The sequence below is a fragment of the Salvelinus namaycush genome, chromosome 32 (genome assembly GCF_016432855.1).
Source record: "Salvelinus namaycush isolate Seneca chromosome 32, SaNama_1.0, whole genome shotgun sequence".
Lineage (NCBI taxonomy): Eukaryota > Metazoa > Chordata > Actinopteri > Salmoniformes > Salmonidae > Salvelinus > Salvelinus namaycush.
This window is the reverse complement of record NC_052338.1, coordinates 12,435,475-12,449,944: the sequence shown is the minus strand read 5'-3', so window position 1 is coordinate 12,449,944 and position 14,470 is coordinate 12,435,475. Positions and strand designations below refer to the sequence as shown.

The following is a 14,470-nucleotide window of genomic DNA, read 5'->3' as shown; positions in this document are numbered from 1 at the left end:
CCGTTTTTTTTTAAATATCAGCGATGAACATTTTGGTTATCTTTCGTTTTTTAAAGTACTAATTGACCATCGTTGGTTCAATAAATTGAATACAATTTCGTTTTAGTTTTTTTGTGAGCTCAATAAAGTTTCACCAGAGATAAATCAGATCAAGCCCAAATATTCGATACAGTTTAGCGCAGAAAACGTGGTAATTAACTACAATGACCATAATCTATTGCAAGCCCACTTGTCAGGCCTGTGTTTCTTTTTATGCTAGCTACATTTTATGCAATCCAGAGGAGAGCAGTTGCTTTGCGAGGTATCTCTGCCTAAAAATACATGATCTAATTGATTGATAGTTGGTATTCAGCAGTCACATGCCTTATATACTTTGAAGAACTACTAAAATGTTGATTTTGTCATTCATAAATTTTTTAATTCTGTGTTGTTACAGCATTCAACCCATATAATGCATAGTGCATTTAATGTTTATCATAATACCTATGGTTATTGCTTTTCAGAATGTGTGCTACTGACACATTGCAGTAGTATTCTGTTGCGGACACATGGATTTCTAGCTAGCCATAATGCATTGTAAGTAAAGATACCACCCATGTTCAAGCCAGCCAAAGGCTGAGTCCAGTTTCTACTCTAAGTGTGCAAGCAAGCAAGCAACTGTCTGCCACGTTAGCAAATAATGCTAGCTAGTTTACCAACTAATCATTAGTCTAATGAGATGTTTATTTCAGAGGGATTTATGGAGACTGAGACAACCCCAAATATACCCACAGACTGCCATGGGCATGGGATGAATGGGACTGATAAAGGCAGAGCTGCTGTTAAAACTCAGTAAGTATGCTTGGCTGGAACAAAAGCCTGCACCCACAATGGCCCTATGTGAATACAATTGGCCACCCCTGCCCCAGACCATCACCAGTCTGACATGAGTACGGATGGAACAGTTCCATGAATTACTGGACTCTGGAGGGAAGGGTCCTAACGGTGACAAGGCCAGCGGTGATGCAGAACCAAAGGAGACGGCAGAGGACTCTATGGAAGAGCCTCAAGAGAAAAAAATGAAAGTGGACCCGGATGAGCAGGAGAGGACGGGGAAACAGGACAGCAAGCGAATGCGAGGGCAGGACAAGTCCAGGCCGCACATGAAACCCACGAGCAACGAAAACAGACTGTCCTTCCATTATTCAGGTAGGAATGCCACTTTAGGGGATAGATGAAAGGGCCAACTACTTTTCATGCAACCTGGGACTTTTCATCTTATAAATCCCCCCAAGTCATTCAGTGATGCTTTTCCTTTACCTATCAGGAGCATGCTCAATTGAGTTTTCTGTAGATAGTTTATCAACACCAATTTTATATTTTTTTCCCCCAGGAGCGTGAGACCAAATGTGTCTACGGCGACAAATGCAAGTTCTTCCATGACATTGTGGTGTACATGTGGCAGGTAGCTTAGTGGTTAGAGTGTTGGACTAGTAACCAAAAGGTTGCAAGATTGAATCCCCGAGCTAACGTAAAAATCTGTCGTTAAGCCCCTGAACAAGGCAGTTAACCCACTGTTCCTAGGCCGTCATTGAAAATAATAATTTGTTCTTAACTGACTTGCCTAGTTAAATAAAAGTAAAATAGAAAAATAAACATGGACTCCAAGCCCGCCGACGTTGGAGAGCACTGCTACCTCTGACACTTTTGGGAAGTGCCACTACGGCCTGAGCTGCCAGTTTGCCTGGGCCCACACCAGCGCTGACCTCAAAAACCTGGTGAACGAGGAGCGTGTGAAAGCCATGGAAAGGAGAATAGTGAGGAATAGCCTGGACAAGGACCTACAGTGGCGCCTCCACAAGAAGGTGGTCCCCTTTACAGCGTCTGACGCCTATATGAAGACCATTTTCAAAGGTGGACACAAAGCAGGAAAAGGCTGCAGCAGCAGAGGACGGTAAGGCTTGGTGGGTCTGCCATTATGTGGGAACGGTATGTCGCCTGGGTTGTATTCATTAGTCACACACCATAGCAAAATGTTTTGTAACAGAAAATGGTTTGCAACAAAAAGAGTTTCTATTGGACAAATTCAGGTAGGTCCCTCCCCTTTTGCTTCTGTTTGGTTCCACATGAACACACCCGTGGTGGTGTGATGTATCACCGACTGATTCGCAGTAATTTCACTGTTTTTAGCTGCAGAATTGGCCATATGTTTTTGTTTGGTCAGTTTTCTTTGTGTACAACTCTCAATGCCAAAATCTACTTCAAGTAGCTTTACATTTTTTAAGGATTATCAGGTGCAGAGTGTTAGAATAAATTAATGGATTAATTAAATTGTTAAATATTTATAATCTGATTTTCATGCTGATCAGGTGTACATGTTAATTATCTGAGAGTTCAATGTTTTCTCTCCCATAGCTGATAACTGTTGCTCATTGGAGGTTCAGCAATTAGAGGTGACTGGTGACAGTGGCAAGGAAAAAACTGCCTGGCTGGGAAATATAATAGATCTGTGCGATAAAAAATAAAAATAATTTTCCTTTTTTAAAAAGGGGGGAAGCTCTTCCCATGGCTGTGAATTTACTTTATGGTGTCTAGAAGTTTTTCCTTGACAAGTTGTTTGTTTACCTTTTGAAAAATTGCAGGTTCGCCAGGAGAACCTGGCTCTAGTGAAGACCATTGGGCGTTGACTGATGCTGATGTCATAAAGCTACTACAATATGAAAAGAAGCTGGTACGTTTGAGCTGCTTGTCTGAAACACAGTGCAAGGTATTTTGTCTTGCATGTCGGGGATCTGAGTGGCACTTTGTATATTAGGCTCATTTAAATATTAACAACCCATTTAATATTAAGAGGTTGTATAAACCAAATAATACATTTATGAATAGATTGTTTTTTTATTCTTCCTAAAGGTGGACTTCAAAGACAAGCTGTATCTTGCTCCCTTAACAACAGTACATTGGTCCTTGGAACAGAATTGGCCACTTTCCCAGACTTAGATTATTACTACTCCTGGACTGAAACCCAAGCTCAACTGAAAATCTATTTTTAATCTGTTTCTTAGTCCAGGAATAAGCTTCTTCTGGGTCCTGGAAACCGACCCAATGTGCACAGTCTAATGGCTTGATATTTCATACTAACCATACTCCAAAGAGGATCACAACTTTGTGTTTCATATACTCTATGATTTTGTGTGTTGTGTTCTTCATTATGTATTTAAGAATGATTTAATAAAATGTATTCATTCCTCTCAGTGTGGAAACCTGCCTTTCCGTCGTATATGCAAATTCTTCGGCGCTGACATTACGTGGGGAGATGGCCATGTGTACCAACCTGCTGCAGGGCCAGTCGTCCGAATGGGCGCTCCTCAAAAGACCAGGCTGAAAGTAATACTTAGATTAGTATTTTTTTTAAACCGGATTAGCAATGATAATCTGAATACTCAGGGAGCATAGGCCATCGATAACTCCTGTCCATTGCACTTTGTTCTGGGCAGTATGCTTAAGCTTGTTCCACCCCATGCCGGTTCTAAAAGTGATAGTCGTGGAAGTGGTAGTAGATCACTCCAAAGTTTCAGACATTTTTTTAGGTTAGTCTATGTCTCTCGTTTGTGTGTGGATCTAGCTATTTGCCTCAATCTGAAATGAATGGGAAAGATGGGGATCATTTTATTCCATTTCAGATTTGTCCTCCTGGGAATTTGAGCTCAAAGTAAAGGTATTTGAAACTGTTACATTTTAAAGGTAAAATCCTTAATTGAAACAATAACAAAGTCACCCCACCTATGTTTTTGTAAAAAGCTGAGGGATAGACAGAGCTATGGATGCAAGTACTGACAATAATGCCAAAATGATAATAAAATAATACAATTACAATTTTAACCATGTTTAGAGGCTATAGTGTTTGTTTACATTTACTTTGTTTAAAACATTGGAGTAAAACAAGTTTATATTTGGGGTTCTGGTGAGGTACAGCAGTTGAACTAAGCTCATGAGGCATTTACAACTTATATTATTTAAGAATCTATGCGTTTAGTTGCTACATAAAAAAAATATGTAGCAACTAAGGATTCTAGCTTTAAGGCCTTGGTCCGTACTAAAAGTCTGCTAATTTAAAATTTTAGGTGGAGGGATGCTTTCCTGACACAATGACCAGATGTACAGAGCTACTCAACAACAAAATCGACGTGGACATCAACTCGGGGTGTCCCATTGACCTTGTGTGCAAGAAGGTATAAACTTCTGAACCTATCGCGTGTGGACCAAAATAAGGTATTTCAATGGACATTCTCCATTGAGCTTGCTTTTTAGTTCAGGATTAGTCTTAATCTGTGTCTGGGGAAACCAGCCCTCTAAAACAGATGATTAATATGGTCTTCCCTTTCTTTAGGGCGGAGGTTGTGACCTGATGACGTGCACCAACGAGTTTGAGCAAATCATCCAAGGAATGAACTCTGTAAGCGATGCTTCTATATATAGTATAATTCCTTATTTGCTCAACGATGGTATTGGAGATGTTGCACTCGATGCAGGCTCAATAAAACGCTCAAAGCATTTGAAAGAAAATAAATATTACTTGAACTCAGTTCTGGTTTCTAAATGTACTAGGTTGTTCTGTCCTCTGGTTCTGGATGTTCCATTGACTGTCAAGATTCGTACCGGCGTTCAGGATAAGGCCAACATCGCGCACAAACTCATCCCAGAGATGAAGAAGTGGGTGGTGTCCATGATCACTGTACGTGTGTCAGAATGTAATGCTGAATCCTAAATCGATCTAGCCTAAGTAAACTGTTGTGTATTGTTGGGGTCTTGGTTGTGTCAGGGATGTGTAGCATAAGAGTAATTTCAAGTATCTATGCAGTTGCATGGCAGGTCCAGGGAACAGCGCTATACCAAGCCAGCTGACTGGGACTGTATTAATACCTGCTCCCAACTCGTTAGCCCCATCCCACTCTTTGGTGAGTTAGATTTCGAGATTTTATTAGTCAGATGCAGATGTAATAACAGTGAAATTCTTAAACTTAAAGGGAAGTGAAAGAAACAATAAAAATAATGGTCCCGCTTTAAATGACGTGCAGTTTATAAAGGTTTCATAAATACCACAAATGTTTTACAAATCATCTATAACCGTATGTCATGCTTTATAAAGGGTTCATAAATGTGGCATAACTGTGTGACATGACCAACAATGTAAAATGTGACATAACCTACAATGTTTTTGGTTACTGGCCCAAAGAGCTTAACCGCTAGGCTACCTGCCGTATTTAGCGATAATTCCTGAGAACTCTCTCAAGGTAAAAACGGCGACATTTGATGACCAAGTATTCCAAGTTGGGAGAGCAGAACCTTGCAAGTTCCTGTACATTTCCCCTGTCGCACCACTTGTTGTTGATCATAGAATGGAGCCCTTCGCCTTTGTTCTTGCCAGAGAAAGCCTGCTTTCTGTCCCCTCGATGAACTGTAAAACCCATTGGTTGTATACAATCCGTTTGGTTGTCGAAGGAAAGCCAAGTCTCATTGAAACAATGTATGCTGCAGAATCTGATGTTCCTCTGGAAGGTGATCCTCACCCTGAGTTCAAGTTTATTCATTGTTGATTGAACATTGGCGAGTAGTAAGCTCTGTAATGGAGGATGGGTTTCCCGGCATCTCAATCTCACAAAGTGTGTATGTTCGTGCATGCATGTTTGTGTGTGCACCTGTTAAACCTAATCTCTCTTCTATGCAGGTAATGGGGACATTTTGTTTACGATGACGCCATGAAGGCTAGAGAGACTGAAGTTTCGGGTATTATGCTGGCAAGGTTGGTATCTTAATGGAAAAGAATAGACAGTGCATTCGGAAAGTATTGACGGTCCCCAAGAACACAGTTGCCTCCATCATTCTTAAATGGAAGAAGTTTGGAACAACCAAGATTCTTCCTAGAGCTGGCCGCGCAGCCAAACTGAGCAATAGGGGGAGAAGGACCTTGATCAGGGAGGTGACCAAGAACCCAATGGTCACTCTGAAAGAGCTCCAGAGTTCCTCTGTGGAGATAGAACCTTCCAGAAGGACAACCATCTTGTCACGATCGTCTTGATAAGAGAGAGAGGACCAAGGCGCAGCGCGTGAAAAAAATACATCTTCTTTTAATGAAGGAAAAAACAAAACACTTACAAAATGAACAAAACAAACGATCGTGAAGCTAAACCGAACTAAGTGCACACATGCAACATAGAACCTAGACAAAACACACAAAGACAACCCACCCCAACTCACGCCCTGACCAACTAAATAAATAAAAGAAAAATGAACAATAGGTCAGGAACGTGACATAACCCCCCCCTTAAGGTGCGAACTCCGGGCGCACCAGCATAAAGTCTAGGGGAGGGTCTGGGTGGGCGTCTGTCCACGGTGGCGGCTCTGGCGCTGGTCGTGGTCCCCACCCCACCATAGTCACTACCCGCTTTCGTAGCCTCCTCCAAATGGCCACCCTCCAAATTAACCCCACTGGATTAAGGGGCAGCACCGGACTAAGGGGCAGCACCGGACTAAGGGGCAGCACCGGACTAAGGGGCAGCACCAGACTAAGGGGCAGCACCGGACTAAGGGGCAGCACCGGACTAAGGGGCAGCACCGGACTGAGGGGCAGCACCGGACTGAGGGACAGCACCGGACTGGATGGCGGATCCTGGCTGGCTGGCTCTGGCGGATCCTGGCTGGCTGGCGGATCCTGGCTGGCTGGCTCTGGCGGATCCTGGCTGGACGGCTCTGGCGGATCCTGGCTGGACGGCTCTGGCGGATCCTGGCTGGACGGCTCTGGCTGCTCATGGCTGGCTGACGGATCTGGCTGCTCATGGCTGGCTGACGGATCTGGCTGCTCATGGCTGGCTGACGGATCTGGCTGCTCATGGCTGGCTGACGGATCTGGCTGCTCATGGCTGGCTGACTGATCTGGCTGCTCATGGCTGGCTGACGGATCTGACTGCTCATGGCTGGCTGACGGATCTGGCTGCTCATGGCTGGCTGACGGATCTGGCTGCTCATGGCTGGTGGACGGCTCTGGCTGATCCTGTCTGGCGGAAGGCTCTGGCTGCTCCTGTCTGGCGGAAGGCTCTGGCTGATCCTGTCTGGCGGAAGGCTCTGGCTGATCCTGTCTGGCGGAAGGCTCTGGCTGATCCTGTCTGGCGGAAGGCTTTGGCTGCTCCTGTCTGGCGGAAGGCTCTAGCGGCTCCTGTCTGGCGGAAGGCTCTAGCGGCTCCTGTCTGGCGGACGGCTCTGAAGGCTCATGGCAGACGGGCGGCTTTGCAGGCTCATGGCAGACGGGCGGCTTTGAGGGCTCAGTACAGACGGGTAGTTCATGCGGCGCTTGGCAGACGGACAGTTCAGACGCCGCTGGGCAGACGGGCAGTTCAGGCGCCGTTGGGCAGACGGGCAGTTCAGGCGCCGCTGGGCAGACGGCAGACTCTGGCCGGCTGAGACGCACTGTAGGCCTGGTGCGTGGTGCCGGAACTGGAGGTACTGGGCTAGGGACACGCACCATCAGGCTAGTGCGGGGAACAACAACAGGGCACACTGGACTCTCAAGGCGTACTATAGGCCTGGTGCGTGGTACCGGCACTGGTGGTACCGGGCTGAGGGCACGCACATCAGGGCGAGTACGGGGAGAAGGAACAGTGCATACAGGACTCTGGAGACACACAGGAGGCTTGATGCGTGGTGCCGGAACTGGAGGCACTAGACTGGAGACACGCACCACAGGAAGAGTGCGTGGAGGAGGAACAGGGCTCTGGATACGCACTGGAAGCCTGGTGCGTGGTGTAGGCACTGGTGGTACTGGGCTGGAGCGGGGAGGTGGCGCCGGAAATACCGGACCGTGCAGGCGTACTGGCTCCCTTGAGCACTGAGCCTGCCCAACCTTACCTGATTGTATGCTCCCCGTCGCCCGACCAGTGCGGGGAGGTGGAATAACCCGCACCGGGCTATGTAGGCGAACCGGGGACACCATGCGTAAGGCTGGTGCCATGTAAGCCGGCCCGAGGAGACGCACTGGTGGCCAGATATGTAGAGCCGGCTTCATGGCACTTGGCTCAATGCTCAATCTAGCCCTACCAGTGCGGGGAGGTGGAATAACCCGCACCGGGCTATGAACACGTACAGGAGACACCATGCGCTCTACTGCGTAACACGATGTCTGCCCGTACTCTCGCTCTCCACGGTAAGTACAGGGAGTAGGCGCAGGTCTCCTACCTGACTTCGCCACTCTCCCTTTTTCCCCCCCCCCAAGAAATTTTTGGGGTTTACTTTCGGGCTTCCGTGCTAGCAGCGTACCTTCATACCCCCGGTTCCTCTCTCCGGTTGCCTCCGCTCTCCTCGCTGCCTCCAGCTGTTCCCATGGGAGGCGATCCTTTCCAGCCAGGATCTCCTCCCATGTGTAACAACCCTTGCCGTCCAAGACGTCTTCCCATGTCCATAAATCCTGTGTAGGTGGGTCCTGTTGCCGCTTGACACGCCGCTTGGTCCGATTCTGGTGGGTAATTCTGTCACGATCGTCTTGATAAGAGAGAGAGGACCAAGGCACAGCGCGTGAAAAATACATCTTCTTTTAATGAAGGAAAAAACAAAACACTTACAAAATGAACAAAACAAACGATCGTGAAGCTAAACCGAACTAAGTGCACACATGCAACATAGAACCTAGACAAAACACACAAAGACAACCCACCCCAACTCACGCCCTGACCAACTAAATAAATAAAAGAAAAATGAACAATAGGTCAGGAACGTGACATAACCCCCCCCTTAAGGTGCGAACTCCGGGCACACCAGCATAAAGTCTAGGGGAGGGTCTGGGTGGGCGTCTGTCCACGGTGGCGGCTCTGGCGCTGGTCGTGGTCCCCACCCCACCATAGTCACTACCCGCTTTCGTAGCCTCCTCCAAATGGCCACCCTCCAAATTAACCCCACTGGATTAAGGGGCAGCACCGGACTAAGGGGCAGCACCGGACTAAGGGGCAGCACCGGACTAAGGGGCAGCACCGGACTAAGGGGCAGCACCGGACTGAGGGGCAGCACCGGACTGAGGGACAGCACCGGACTGGATGGCGGATCCTGGCTGGCTGGCTCTGGCGGATCCTGGCTGGCTGGCGGATCCTGGCTGGCTGGCTCTGGCGGATCCTGGCTGGACGGCTCTGGCGGATCCTGGCTGGACGGCTCTGGCGGATCCTGGCTGGACGGCTCTGGCTGCTCATGGCTGGCTGACGGATCTGGCTGCTCATGGCTGCCTGACGGATCTGGCTGCTCATGGCTGGCTGACGGATCTGGCTGCTCATGGCTGGCTGACGGATCTGGCTGCTCATGGCTGGCTGACTGATCTGGCTGCTCATGGCTGGCTGACGGATCTGGCTGCTCATGGCTGGCTGACGGATCTGGCTGCTCATGGCTGGTGGACGGCTCTGGCTGATCCTGTCTGGCGGAAGGCTCTGGCTGATCCTGTCTGGCGGAAGGCTCTGGCTGATCCTGTCTGGCGGAAGGCTCTGGCTGATCCTGTCTGGCGGAAGGCTCTGGCTGATCCTGTCTGGCGGAAGGCTTTGGCTGCTCCTGTCTGGCGGAAGGCTCTAGCGGCTCCTGTCTGGCGGAAGGCTCTAGCGGCTCCTGTCTGGCGGACGGCTCTGAAGGCTCATGGCAGACGGGCGGCTTTGCAGGCTCATGGCAGACGGGCGGCTTTGAGGGCTCAGTACAGACGGGTAGTTCATGCGGCGCTTGGCAGACGGACAGTTCAGACGCCGCTGGGCAGACGGGCAGTTCAGGCGCCGTTGGGCAGACGGGCAGTTCAGGCGCCGTTGGGCAGACGGGCAGTTCAGGCGCCGCTGGGCAGACGGCAGACTCTGGCCGGCTGAGACGCACTGTAGGCCTGGTGCGTGGTGCCGGAACTGGAGGTACCGGGCTACGGACACGCACCATCAGGCTAGTGCGGGGAACAACAACAGGGCACACTGGACTCTCAAGGCGTACTATAGGCCTGGTGCGTGGTACCGGCACTGGTGGTACCGGGCTGAGGGCACGCACATCAGGGCGAGTACGGGGAGAAGGAACAGTGCATACAGGACTCTGGAGACACACAGGAGGCTTGATGCGTGGTGCCGGAACTGGAGGCACTAGACTGGAGACACGCACCACAGGAAGAGTGCGTGGAGGAGGAACAGGGCTCTGGATACGCACTGGAAGCCTGGTGCGTGGTGTAGGCACTGGTGGTACTGGGCTGGAGCGGGGAGGTGGCGCCGGAAATACCGGACCGTGCAGGCGTACTGGCTCCCTTGAGCACTGAGCCTGCCCAACCTTACCTGGTTGTATGCTCCCCGTCGCCCGACCAGTGCGGGGAGGTGGAATAACCCGCACCGGGCTATGTAGGCGAACCGGGGACACCATGCGTAAGGCTGGTGCCATGTAAGCCGGCCCGAGGAGACGCACTGGTGGCCAGATATGTAGAGCCGGCTTCATGGCACTTGGCTCAATGCTCAATCTAGCCCTACCAGTGCGGGGAGGTGGAATAACCCGCACCGGGCTATGAACATGTACAGGAGACACCATGCGCTCTACTGCGTAACACGGTGTCTGCCCATACTCTCGCTCTCCACGGTAAGTACAGGGAGTAGGCGCAGGTCTCCTACCTGACTTCGCCACTCTCCCTTTCCCCCCCCCCCCAAGAAATTTTTGGGGTTTACTTTCGGGCTTCCGTGCTAGCAGCGTACCTTCATACCCCCGGTTCCTCTCTCCGGTTGCCTCCGCTCTCCTCGCTGCCTCCAGCTGTTCCCATGGGAGGCGATCCTTTCCAGCCAGGATCTCCTCCCATGTGTAACAACCCTTGCCGTCCAAGACGTCTTCCCATGTCCATAAATCCTGTGTAGGTGGGTCCTGTTGCCGCTTGACACGCCGCTTGGTCCGATTCTGGTGGGTAATTCTGTCACGATCGTCTTGATAAGAGAGAGAGGACCAAGGCGCAGCACGTGAAAAATACATCTTCTTTTAATGAAGGAAAAAACAAAACACTTACAAAATGAACAAAACAAACGATCGTGAAGCTAAACCGAACTAAGTGCACACATGCAACATAGAACCTAGACAAAACACACAAAGACAACCCACCCCAACTCACGCCCTGACCAACTAAATAAATAAAAGAAAAATGAACAATAGGTCAGGAACGTGACACATCTCTGCAGCACTCCACCAATCAGGCCTTTATGGTAGAGTGGCCAGACGGAAGCCACTCCTCAGTAAAAGGTACATGACATGACTCTTTGGCCTGAATGCCAAGCATCACGTCTGGAGGAAACCTGGCACCATCCCTACAGTGAAGCATGGTGGTGGCAGCATCATACTGTGGGGGTGTTTTTCAGCGGCAGGGACTGGGAGACTAGTCAGGACAGAGAGATCCTTGATGAAAACCTGATCGAGCGCTCAGGGCCTCAGACTGAGGCGAAGGTTCACCTTCCAACAGGACAATGCAGGAGTGGCTTCGGGACAAGTCTCTGAATGTCCTTGAGTGGCCCAGCCAGAGTCCAGACTTGAACCCGATCGAGCATCTCTGGGGAGACCTGAAAATAGCTGTGCAGCAACGCTCCCCATCCAACCTGACAGAGTTTGAGAGGATCTGCAGAGAAGAATTGGAGAAACTCCCCAAATAAAGGTGTGCCAAGTTTGAAGCGTCATAACCAAGAAGACTCGAGGCTGTAAACGCTGCCAAAGGTGCTTCAACAAAGTACTGAGTAAAGGGTCTGAATACTTAATGTAAAAATGTCTTCACCTGTTTTTGCTATGGCATTCTGGGGTATTGTGTGTAGATTGATGAGGGGGAAAAAATAATTTAATCCATTTTAGAATAAGGCTGTAACGTAACAAAATGTAAATAATGTCAAGGGGTCTGAATACTTTCCGAATGCAATGCAGTGTACTTTAAATTCCACGCAATTTGACTGATCAGAGTAGTGTGCTCTGAGGATGAGTGGATAGAATATAGCTTACTCTTAACCACTCCTTTCAGATCTACACAAGTGCATAGGGAGGCTTGATGAGGGGCTTGGGCAAGGTTCGCACAAGGTATATTTCCTTGTGTTTTGCTCTCTGGTTGCCAGATGAGCTTGCTCATTCCACCCACACTGCCACTCAGTCAGGCGGGTACAGAACTGTCTGATTAGGCCAGCCAAATGTCACATCAATAGCTAAAATGCCGGGCAAAATAGATTAAATCTAGCCTTTTGTGCATTTGGAGCATTTCTAGGATCTTTTATTTCAGCTCATGAAACATAGGATCAACACTTTACATGTTGTGTTTTAAGTTTTTGGTCAGTATTAGTTTACCCATTTTTTTTTCTTCTTTTACCACTACATCACTGGACCCAACCCACACAGTGTAAGTGCAATAAATGCGTCGGACTTTGACATTGCTAGCATGGGTGAATCGGCCCTGGAGGGGGAAAGACAACGCTGCATCCTGCACTGGCGCCAGTTCTACATTGTGACTTTTTCTCTCCAGAGCTGTTTTGCCTCATTCACTTTATCAAGCGGCAGCCGTGCTTCTGCCGTTCTGGTTGCCGTTCACGTGCCGGTTTCCTCACACAGCCCACCCGCCCTTCTCCCGACCGGCGACACTAAAGCTGCCAGTCTGAGCAAGACTCTTTTTCTTAGCTATTAAGTAGTAGATTCCCAAATGCCCAATACAAATACAATAGTCATTTAGCTGGAATTGTGTAGTAATGCGAATAGGAAATGTGTGTTCACCAGTAGGCATCTCCCAAAACTCTGCTCATCAATACTCAAATTACATCATTAGTACTGACTTACCACTCATGTATACAGTAAATAAGTAGTGAAACAAGTATTATTGAGTAGAACTTGTGATGAATTGTACATATTACATTTTTTCATGAGTTTGAGGTGATATACTGCCATCTGATGGCGACTAAAAACAATTGCATAATACAAACTATTAGAAATTGGTCCTTTTAAATAAGTATTAGTGCTTGAAAGAGTACTTAAGTTATTGAATTTGACTTGCCACTGTCTATACGAACCTTGGGCTAAGGGTTGATTTGAGATGGGACGCACGTCCAATTCAGTCCCTTAACCCTTAACTCAGTGGTTCTCAAACCTCTCCTCGGGGACCCCCCAGACATTTCACAATTTTGTTGTAGCCCTGAACTAACTCACCTAGTCAAGGGCTTGATGATTAGTTGACAATTGTAATCAGGTATGCTTGCTGTGGATTAGTTAATATACATGGAAAGTTTGGGGGTCCCTGAGGTGAGGTTTGAGAGCCGCTGCCTTAAAGCTGCAATATGTTACTTTTTGGGACGACCTGACCAAATACACATAGAAATGTAAGTTATAGATCTGTTATTCTAGTTGAAAGCAAGTCTAAAAAGCAGTAGATATTTTCTATGTGAGCTATTTCTATGCTAATTGGTCGTTTTTACGTCTCTTACTTTCGGTTCTGTACACCAGCTGAAAATGTTTGGTTATATAAAATATATTTCACAGCGGTTGAGATGGTACAATGATTCTCTACACTATACTTGCTTGTTTTGTCACATAAAGTGAAATTAGGCAAACTATTCGAATTTTTGCAACCATGAAATGGCTGCGTGATTTCACCATAGTGCATCTTTAATTGACTCCAGCTCTGGTTGTAAACCAGACCTGCCAAAATACACGCATTTTGCGTACAACTACGCAATTCTCTGTCCATGTACGCAGGTACGAGATCCGAGTTAAAGGTACGCAGAAATGAATAGGGCCTGATTATTATTATTATATATTTTTTTAAACATTTTAATAAAAAATAAATCCACTGTGTAAATCTAACATCCGCATTGTCAAGCTGCAACACACAGACATGTACAGAGTTTGTGTCAGCGGACATGGAGATTAATACATCATTATTCGACGTAGCTACTCCGTGTCTGTCCCTCCTGTTTGTTGTGATGCTGAGTTTGCCGACTGTCAGCTACCGAGGTAAAGACAGATTCAGGTTGGATATTCAACGGATATTCGCCTGTAGTTTTCCTTACGTCCACCAACAGCAGTTAGGGACTGTCAACATAGTGACAAATCAACATTTTCTCATTTCAATAGCTCTTTAACCATTACTCCTAAAACTTTAAAAACTGGTTCTAGCTAACCCGCTAACCCGATGGCATAGTCACACATTGCACACACTTTTTTGGGGTTGATTTACATCTCACACTATTTTAAATTATTTATTTACATTTTTGAATTTCAATAGCTTCTTGGTAATGTGACCTACTGACTTCAAACAAGGTTCAGCATGTACACTCAGCGGGCCTACACATTGCACACCCTTTAGGTTTGTCCATTTTCTTCTAACGCAATTTACATGAATTTTCAATGTTTTTCAGTGTTTCAAATTTCAATAGCTCCTTGGTCAACCTACTGTCCTCAAACAAGGTTCAGAATGTCCACTGACTACCATTCTATATTGCACACCCTTTAGTTT

The 14,470-nt window shown here is 47.6% G+C and overlaps 1 pseudogene; it reads left to right on the top strand.

The window, feature by feature from the left end:
- Positions 1 to 739: 739 nt before the first annotated feature.
- On the top strand, positions 740 to 5,792 carry LOC120026836 (annotated as a pseudogene).
- Positions 5,793 to 14,470: the final 8,678 nt, after the last annotated feature.